Source organism: Castanea sativa, chromosome 4 (genome assembly GCF_040712315.1).
Source record: "Castanea sativa cultivar Marrone di Chiusa Pesio chromosome 4, ASM4071231v1".
In the NCBI taxonomy this organism is placed as follows: domain Eukaryota; kingdom Viridiplantae; phylum Streptophyta; class Magnoliopsida; order Fagales; family Fagaceae; genus Castanea; species Castanea sativa.
The window spans coordinates 21219822-21230431 of NC_134016.1; positions in this window are offsets into that span (position 1 = coordinate 21219822).

The window sequence follows — 10610 nt, forward strand, 5'->3', positions numbered from 1 at the left end:
CTCACACATTCTTGATTGTCCAAAATTGCAAATTATATATATATTCTCTTTTTATGCCTATGCATATTATTATTTTCATAGGGGAATTTATTGTAGTAATTGAACTTTGTGGTCAAGAACAGAGTGATTTTTCTAACAACGAATCAAATCTCTAGGTCTTAACTTTAACCTTGTGGCGGATTGATCTTATAGAGCCTTCAAATTCTTTTTGGTCTTGGAAGGGTTTTAAAGCCTTGTTTGTGGGTACTCACTCTTGCCAAGTGACTAGCTCTAAGGATAGGGCGCGTATAGCCGAATAAGAATGGACCATCTATAGGTAATCCAAGGACATTTGAGATCATTGTAAATAATGAAGGTGTAATTTCTTGAGGCACATTGGAGATGGGATGAGTGTGATGGCTAGGTCTATTCAAGATCTGATAGGAAGAAACCAACTGACGCCAATCTAGGCATAGCAGAGATGATTTTTTACAGCAATCGGGTAATATATATATGTCCTAGTTTAAAAAGTACAAATAATTCCCAGAGAGAGAGAAAAATTGAGCAAGCCAGGGCAATAAAAAGAAAGAAAAAACTAAGTCTAAGGGTATGTTCGGTTAGAGGATGGAAAATTGTGGGAGGATGGAAGATATTTTAGTTTTCCCTCTTGTGTGTTTGGTTGGAGAGGTGGAAAAGTGAGAGGGTGAAAAACTCTTTTGTTCGGTTGAAGAGAAAAAAGGAAGGATGGAAAATATAATTTACATAAATTGACTATTATACCCCTGTTACAGAATATATAAGAAATAGATTTATTTGTACTTAGTAAATAATATAAAATTTACCACATCATATATATAAATTTTTATTATTATTTTTATTATTATAATGTAAAAATTATAATAGTGTACGTATAAATTTCATTGGGCAAATGATTTTGTAACTAACAAAAAGGTGGTTAACAAATTTACACTACATTCTACCCACAAAAGGTGGTCAGCAAAGAGGAATTTAGCAAACTTTTATGGCAAAATATTTTGTAACAATTTTGTCAACATGGTCAGCATGCTACACGCCTCAAAGAGACAATTGAGTCCTTTTTTTGCTTTTGATTTTTTGAAATCTAATATATAAAGACTCCCCAACCTTGGATGGTTGGACCTTCTTTCTATTATTTCAAGCTAGAAGGGAAAGTCTGATGGACTAAAACAATAACCCAACTCTTAAATCACAGTAACTACTTCATCTCCAATATTTTTAACCATGCTGATCAGTTCATTGATCTTCATGAGAAAACTCATACAAGTACAACAACATAGATATGTAGATGACTTATCCAAAAAAAAAAAAAGAATAACCTGCGCTTACTCAGGTTTCATCTGAACCAAGAATGAATGACAAACCATCTCAATCCAACACACCTAGGCTAGACAAAATGCAGATCTGAACCAAGAAGAAGTACAAAATTTTGGAGCAAAATGATATTAATTTCATTCATCCATAGCACAGTGCAAGTTAGAATATTACATTATCTTCTAGTATCTTAACTGAAATACAAATTCATCAAATATTGCTAATTATGTAGTATACTACATTCAGCTCACAAAAGTTAGCAAATCAAAAGTCAGCAAAATGTTAAGTTGCATTGTTTAGTATTATGCAACTTAGCTACTACCAAAAGTCAGTTGACAATTATCCAACCACGAAGGTTCCTTAGCATACATCATCTTCAATAATATTTGTTGGTGTAACTTACTAGTTGGAACACCAAAAAATGCTCTCATTTTGGCTGGATCCTTAATTAGGAAGAGCATAGCATCAAGTTGCACGTCCGTCGATATTCCTATTTTCACCAATTCAGAAAATACTTCGTCCTCAGAGTAACAACGTGGACGTCCTCTCTCCATGATAGGGAGTCTCTCCTTAGCAATCTCATGTCCTCTCTCCATGATAGCAAGTCCCTCCTTAGCAATCTCATTCCTTGCCTTATACTTGTTGCCACATTATCAATTCCGGATTGAAAATTTTCCATTTGCTTTTCAAGCATTTCAACCATTTGAGGTGTTTTCTTCGCCTTCTTAGATGATGTCTCACATGAGTAGGAAGGAGAGACCATTGGAGAATATGATTCTACATTTGGCATGCTAAACTCATAAAAAAAATCAAAATTTTCTTCCAAATTTACGCTATCCTCTCTTTCCTTTTCCCATCAACGGACTTTCTCCTTTGCACTTATACACCCTTCACCAGTTGCCCTATCCTTGGAAAACAAATCAAACAGCTTCTCATAATGTTGAATTGGAGTTCTTTTCCATTTTTTAGCATTTGGGTTTGCCTAATACAATACACCCTTATTAGTATTATTATTATTACAACAAAGTACCGACAAAATGTATCAACTTGATCTAAAAAACATTTCACAATATCAAAATAAATATAACTAACTTGTATTAAAGGTTCTCACACTTCATCTTTAGCCTCAAAAAGTCCAGTAATTAGATTCCATGCAAATCCACTCATGTTCTAGAAAAGGTCATGACATGAATGGAAAGTACCTTTCAATGTTTTGATGCGAATTCTTGATGTTACCTTTCTCAACTGCATAACCGAACGATGCTGAACACTTTTTACACATATTTGAGTAAGCATGAGAACTCCATGTTCCATTCGGCCTATTTCCATTTTTTTGTTCCTCCAACATGACATTAAGTAAGAAGCCATCCATGTCATCAGTCCATCTCATGTTAATCGCTTTAGACTCGCTATCAGTTGCCTTCTTCAATGTCTTAGACATATTTAAAGAATTCATGTTAAACATATTAGTCTTTACAAGATTACATAAAACTACTACAAAGAAACCAATAAGATTTACACACAAATACTACAAACAAACCAACAAAACAAAATACGACATAGCATAATGTTGCTATAAATAAACTAGTAATTGAACATTCTTCTGAAACATTAATAAGGTACACATAATAGTTGTAAAAAAGCAACTACTGGTAAATGTTCAGCAACAGTCATTCCATTCGAAACTATTCCATAAAGAAAGATACACATAAGCAAGTCAAATCTCATAACATAATGACTAAAATTATTGATCATGCGATACATAGTCATTCCACACTCTAGTTGCTATACTAGTTCGTAATATTGCTCCTCTTCTGGCATCTACATCACTATCATTTGTACTGTTTCTAGCTTCATTATGTATGTCACCATTCGAAATCTCTTGATCAACTTCTGCAATCAACCTTTCATCTGGATCAACTCCCATAAGATAGTTGTGCAATATACAACAAGCCAAGATAATCTCGGTAACTGTATCAACTGGAAAAAAAGGTTCTGTCATTCCAGATATAATAGGAAAGCGTTTCTTCAACACACCAAATGTCCTTTCAATGACATTGCGGAAAGAGGAATGTCGATGATTAAATATTTCCTCAGCATTTTCTGGGCCACGTGCTGAATACTCTTTTAAATGATAACGTACACCCCTATATGGCGCCATAAGTCCACATTACCTTAATTTTTATAAGTATACTTTGTATTTATAACTTAACATTACCTCTAGGGATTATAAGTTCATCTTCCCTACTTAAAGCATTTTTAATTATCCTCGAGTTAGAGGCAGTCCCTTCCCATCCAGGTAAAACGTATGTAAACCTCATGTCAAAATCACATGCTGCCAATGCATTTTGAGTTGTGTACTCTTTCCTCCCTCGATATCTAGGAGCATCTGTTGCTAACACTTTTACACGAATATGTGTCCCATCAATAGCCCCTACACAATCCTGGAATTAAAGCAATCTATTAAATCCAGAATTTTTTATTCATATTAAATCAATCCATATAGTTGCTTGAAAATATGTTTATCTTAAAGTATGGATAAAATCTATGACTATTTCGTATCTGTTGGGGAACGTTTTCCCCCATTCGGTTGTAGAAGGAACTGGTCTTCTAAGTAGATGACTGCGCTCAACACATTGTGAAAATGACGTCTTATGGTATCTTTAGAATGACGGAAGAAAAAGGAAACTGTACGAATTCTCTCATTATGTGCTAAAATGTAAAGAAACTTGGCTACTTGCTCTTCAAAAGAAGCATTTCTATTGTCTTTAAGATAGCCAGTTCCTCAAAGAATTTCACACAACTTAGCAAAAGCATAAGGCTACATTCGAATTATGTTTCTACATTTCCTACTGCATCTAAGTTCACTTAGTAGTTCTTGCTGAACATTTTCTCTTTCCCCACTACTTTTAGTAAGTACTCTATCCACATAATGTGGACTACAATATATGCCCATCATCCATATTCCATGCACCACATTTGTTCAATTCATGAATATTCCTTAATTGATCTTGACAATTTTCCTCCGAACTCTTACTCAAATCTTCCGGTGGACTATTATCCCAATTAGTTGGATTATCCATCTACCAAATATACATCACAAGTAAGAAATAATCAACACATTGATCACAATAATTACTAATTAAAGCACCTTACCCTTGTTTTTTTGTTCTTATCATCCCAAACATAACTAGCAAAGAAACACTATAAAAAAAACTAATACACATAACTAATCATGTAAGAAATTACGTCAAGCTCAAGTTCTTAATCTGGGCAATAAACAATATCATATATATTTGTAACATGTTCCTAATTAAAATCAATAAAAAAATATAACGAAAAGGTATGACATGCTTCATACCTGATACAGAGTATTGTCTCATACTTTTTCTCAAGCCAAATATTTTATTTATACAAATGGTTTTAGAATAACTTTGGTTTTGAGTAATTTTGATTGAGACTAAATTGGTAAGACCAACTCAAACTACTAATAGTTGAGTCACTATGTTAGTATTACTGTCTAGTCTTCAAAGAGTTAGAAAACACGCTTTCAAGCTCAACTAACTTCCTTAAAATGTAATTACACTACTGCAACACACCTTGTAAATTAATAGAGTCAATTCTGGCAAAGATCTAATAAGTCAGAGATTCGGTCCACAGTGTGAATATATATTAGGCAAGAGTAAAAGAATGTGATAGCTCTGGTGGATTATTCTCCCATTGGATACCCTACTATTTCTATGGAACACTTTCAAAAAACAAACGAATGACATTACTGATATAGTCTACTAAAATCCAACCTCATCAAAGCACATGAACCTCTCTCTTTCACACAAGATACACAAATTCTTTATATGCATAGATTCAATAATCCCAAATGGGTTTGCAAAAAATAAGAAATAGATAATAAAAATAGCACAATGGTGTGTGTATTATAAAGGAAAAAGGATTTGAAAAAAATACATATATAGGATAAAGATTCTGGGAAGAACTGAATTAAAAAAAATTAAATAGCAAAAAAAGTGGAGAAGGTCATACCTGTCTCGGCTGGAGAGGAAATCAAAAGACCCCTTGGCTAAAGAACAAAACAAACGGAAACTATGAGGACATGGTAGATAAACGAATGAAAAAAAAATTAATGTCATACGAAACCAAAAAAATCAACAAGAAACAATAGATTAATGAGGAGTATAATGAGGACAAGAAACAATAGATCAGGTCACGTTGAAAAAAAAAAAAAAAAAAAGAGAGAGAGAGAAGAGAACCTGGACTCATTGGTGAAGGAGATGAGAAGAGGAAAGTGATGATATTTGTGGGCAAAAAGTAATCAGGTGAGTAGGTGGGAGGGTAATAGTGGTCATGAATGAGTGGGTGGGATGGGCTTTTTTTGTAAAAGTGCAAAAGTCATCAGAGTAGTACTTTTCTCTCTCACATTTTCTTCCCAATTTGGGAGGAAAATAAATGTGGGCTTGGGAGGGAAAATTTTCTCGCGAGTTTTCCGCCCTCCCTATTTTCCTTCTCCAACCGAACAGTGGAAAATGCTATTATCCACCCTATTTTCCTCTCTATATTTTCCATACTCCCTATTTTCACTCCAAACGGACGGACCCTAAAAGTGAGAAAGGCTATTTTGAAGAAGAAGAAGAAGAAGAAGAAGAAGAAGAAATCAACACTGCAAATAGGGTTTATGAACTGATACTTTACAAAACGATATCGTTCAAGTTAAATTTTATTTTTTAAATCTAAAACTAAATGACACCATTTTGGACGTAATATTAATTATAATATCATGTTCTAAATGACATCTTTTTAGTAATATATTCATAAATGAAAATAAAAAAAATGAAACCACGATATAATTTAACTTGTAAGCCTCTATTCCTTATAGTTATACAATGTCGTTTCAGTTTTGAGCTTAGGTTAGATTTCTCAAATTCTCATTTAGATCAATCTCTCTCTCTCTCTCTCTCTCTCTCTCTCTCTCCTTTACCGTTCAATGCCACCATTCTCCAAGTTTTTCCCTCTATTATCTTTTGTTTGTCAAGGCTATCATTTGGAAGTTTCTAGAGAAAGTTTTGAAGCGAAATACCGAGGCTATAATGCTTCTCCTTACTATACTTTCTGTTCGGGGGCCTTTTTCGGTTGCTTGGCCACGTGTGGTCCTTTGGAGGGGTGACCTTGCTAGGCCAAGGTTCTTTTTGGGGAGTTGCATCCCGGAACTCAACATTGGGCCACGTGGTCCAATAGCTATCGATGTACCTTTTAAGCCTACCAAACCATTAAAGTCAAAGTCTAAGAATAACGATCATGGTTGAATAAATATGTAACATGTGCTTGATATAATAGGTTTGATTAGTAGTTGTAACATCAGTTGAGATAAAGTAGTATTTATTTAGAGGTAAAGCAATCATGTACTCAATGGTTTAGATTTAAAGATATGGAAGCAACGTCACTTATCTTCGTATGATTTGGAGCCCAGCCGTGTAGCACAATGAGCTAATAGGATTCCAACAGAATGCCAGCGGAAGAGGCTAGTTAAGCTTGCCCCTCCTTTGTATGATTTGTAGCCCAGTCGTGTAGCATCAATGAGCTGATAGGATTATAGCAGAATGCCAGCGGTAGAGGCTAGTTAAGCTTGACCCTTTTATCATGCAATTTAAATGAGTTTAAGCCTTGGTTAATGGTTGTAATAGTAGTTGGAATAAAGTAAAATGTATTTAAATGTGAAGTATTCATGTGCTCAATAATGCAAATTTAAAGATAAGGAAGCAAAGTCACTTATCTTTGTATGATTTGTAGCCCAGCTGTACAGCTTTTGTGAGTTGATAATATCCCAGCAGAGTGACCCCAACGGTAGAGAGACAGTTTGCCATGATAACTTCAAGATTAAAGGGGGAAAATTGGTGCAACTGGAGGGAGAGAGAGTATGTCCAGCTGTGTGTAGGGGCTGGTTAAGCTTGCCCCTCTTATCATGCACTTAAATGAGTTTTCCCCTTGACAATGCTCTTTTAGTTGTTGTGAAGTTATGAATAGTGTTGCCTTCCATGAGAAAGGCTTTTGTATAGAGTACTTGTGCCTTTTAAGAGAAGGGCTTTGTGTAAGATAGATTTGTGCCTTCCTTGAGAAGGGCTTTGATATGAGATCTTGGTGCCTTCTAGGAGAAGGGCTTTAGTAAGAGAGATAGAGAAGAGTATTGATAGGTGTTTATGAGCAGCAAAACAGTAGAAATTCAGAGTGAAAGAGTATGAGAGTGGAGTTTAGAAGAGTGTAGTGTGTTGTATGTAATGTTGTAGTAAATATGTATGAGATTGTGTAAGAGAAGTGAAGAAAGAGATGTTTTGTGGGATGTAGTATTTGTAATATGTATGCTATATGAAAGTATGAAAGATATGGCAGTTGAAGATAGTAAAAATATGAGATTACAACCGATGGAGAAGTTGTAGAGATTTCTTTCCAAGAGGAAAGATTTTGTAGGAGAAGAGTATGGAGATATGTATAAGTATTTGGAGATGGGAGTAGTAAGATAGGTCTATTTTCTAAGTATGAAAAGTGAGAGAATCAGTATAAGAGTGGTAAGAGGGCTGTAGTGTGTTTAGCAAAGCTGCTGGGATTTGCTGCTGGGCTTTTTTGCTAGAGGATGGATGAGGGCTTATGAAGGCATTTGTCAGCTAAGGGATGAAGAGTTTAGTTCCTTATTTGGAAACTAAAATCTCATAATTGTATTCAGAGCTTAGGGAGAGAGCATGAAGAAGTTTTTTGAAAGAGTTCTTCTCCCTTTTTGGTTGTCCTCCCCCCTTTTGAGGTGTTGATGAAGGGTCCCATTTAAAGCTGAGTTTGAGGGGGTATTTTAGCAAATAATATCAGCCAAAATCTATCCCAAATAGCAATGAATCTTCAGAAAATCCATCTTAAGATTTGGGCAAAAATGGTAAGTTTAGCTTCAAGATGTTCTTGCTATTTCGGGTAAGAGCTACTAAGGAAAAAGCAACAAAAAATGAATGTATTTCAGCAAGAGAAAAGATAGTTACATAGTTGGTTTTGGTTTTAGCCAAATGTGAAAAAAGTAATGCTAAGGCTACTGGGTCAGCTGTCACATCTGTCCTGAAAAAGCTGTCCCAACTGTCAGGAGCAGCTGTCACTTTGGGCAAACGCAAAAGAGGTCAGCATGGTGATTGAAGAGTCTTGGAAAGGTCATTCAGCATTTACTTTATGGTTTTAGCTGAAAATGGTAAGTCACTTTCAAGGGTATCTTGCTATTTTAGGCATAGCAGCTGGCAGCTGGGATTTTAGCATTAAATGGCTGCTAATATCACTCCCAGCTAGGTGTCAAGTGTTGGATACACTACTGGGGGTCTGCTGGAAATGTTTCCCCTTTTGGGTGTTTGTGTTTTTGGTGCAAGGTTCCATTACAACACATTTCTAGTAAGTAATAGAAGGATTGGTTGAAAGGTAATGAAGTTTTAGAGATTTAGTTGAGGTCCCATTGTGTTGTAACTTAATCTTGGTGAGCAAGAAGAGTTGTTAATACTCTGCTCTAGCAGCTGGCAGAGAAATATATGGTCTGATTGTGGCAGACAACAGCTGGGTATGGGTGATATAATGAATATTTTGCATTTAGTTGGAGATGAAGGATAGCCAATCAAATTAGGCCATGTGTTTGAGTTGGATTTTAGCTGAAAGTAGTAATGGGATTATGTAGAATAATATAATGAAGTTCCCAAATTTGTATAGCAACAGCTGGGAATTGAATGAGCAGTTATATTCCCAGTAGCTAGATGGCTGGGGATATTGAGTATGTGTCATGTGATGAATATTAAGCTTTAGGAAAAGAGCAATAGGGAATTTTATCATTTTAAGTGCTATGTGATAAGAAATGCTTACCATATGTTACCCGCCACACACGGACTCGTCAGAGTTTAGGGAGTTGAAGAAGACATGCCAAGCAACATGTTTCTTTTATCAACTTTAAACCGTTGGAGCTTTACTAAACATACCTCTTGACCCTCCAAACCACGACTCCCAAAGTTCCCCCAAAGAGACTTATGAGCTTCGATCATAAGCCGAAGATGAGATGACGTACCTTGAGTTTTGTTGTGACGTTGTGTAAATATGAGCTCTTGTTGAAGAAGCCGCTTGCCATGAGTGTAAGAAAGGTGATATGGGCCGTGAGTTTTGATTCATTGTGTGAGCCCAATCCATATGTTGATGTGGCATGGGTTGCCAATGAAGTAATGCCATGTGGGTCGAAAAAGAGTCCTGAACACTTCTACTAGGTTTTTTTGTGTATTTTGTTTTCAATGGTTTTGTTTCATTTTTTATGGGTTGGGTTTTTTGTTTTTTTGTTTTTCTTTTTTGGGGGAGGGGGCTTATGATTTTGAATGGGATATATTTTATTGGTAAGAGAATTGAATTTTTATGCAATATTTTGTGCGTGTCTTAGAGAAATATTGTAAATTATATTTTGTTTGAGTATTTGGGTTGTTCGATGATTCTAATGTTTAAGGGTGTTAAATACACTATGTTTGGTTCCAGCAAAAATGGATGAAGAACTTCTTTTAATTGAATTAATAACCAAAGTAACTACACTGAACCAATATGGTGCATTGCTTATTGTGTAGACCAAGTCCCATCCCTCCAAAGGTATGGCATAATCAAGAATGAGTGGAAATGCCCCTATAGGTGCGATGCAAAAAAGACCCTCAAAATCGGCTGCACCACACCTTGTATAGCCCTAGTAATAGCCTCAATCAATTTTGCTAACTACTTTGATTCTCTACTAGATTTCTATAAAGAAATCCATCAATGTTTCGCCATATTTTTGTGACAGAAATTTAGCTGGGTTTCAAACCAATGGCATCACGTCACATAAAACTTGATCATCGCCAAACTTTCTTGGTGAAAGCTAGGCATCATTTTTCCTTGTATATTTTCATAGAGAAAATCTAATAGAGTTTCACATCAAGTTTGTCTTGGCGAATCGGCAAAGTTTTGTGTTTGTATGTACTGTTGGAAAAACACATGGAAAATACGTGTTTGTATCTCATACAAAACATACGCAGTGAAAAATTAACGGATCTACTTCATTCACAATTGATAACATGTACTATGTAAGTTTCAGAATTTATGAACAAGAAAGCGTACATTGGTGCGGTGAAATTCAAAAACAAAGATTAGAAGTACTTGGGAATACTTTTAATCTTCACTCCAATTCCATTTAATGCCCAAGGTCTCTCAATCAGTTTCCAAGGAGAGAATAGGAGAGTGTCCAACACTCACATACA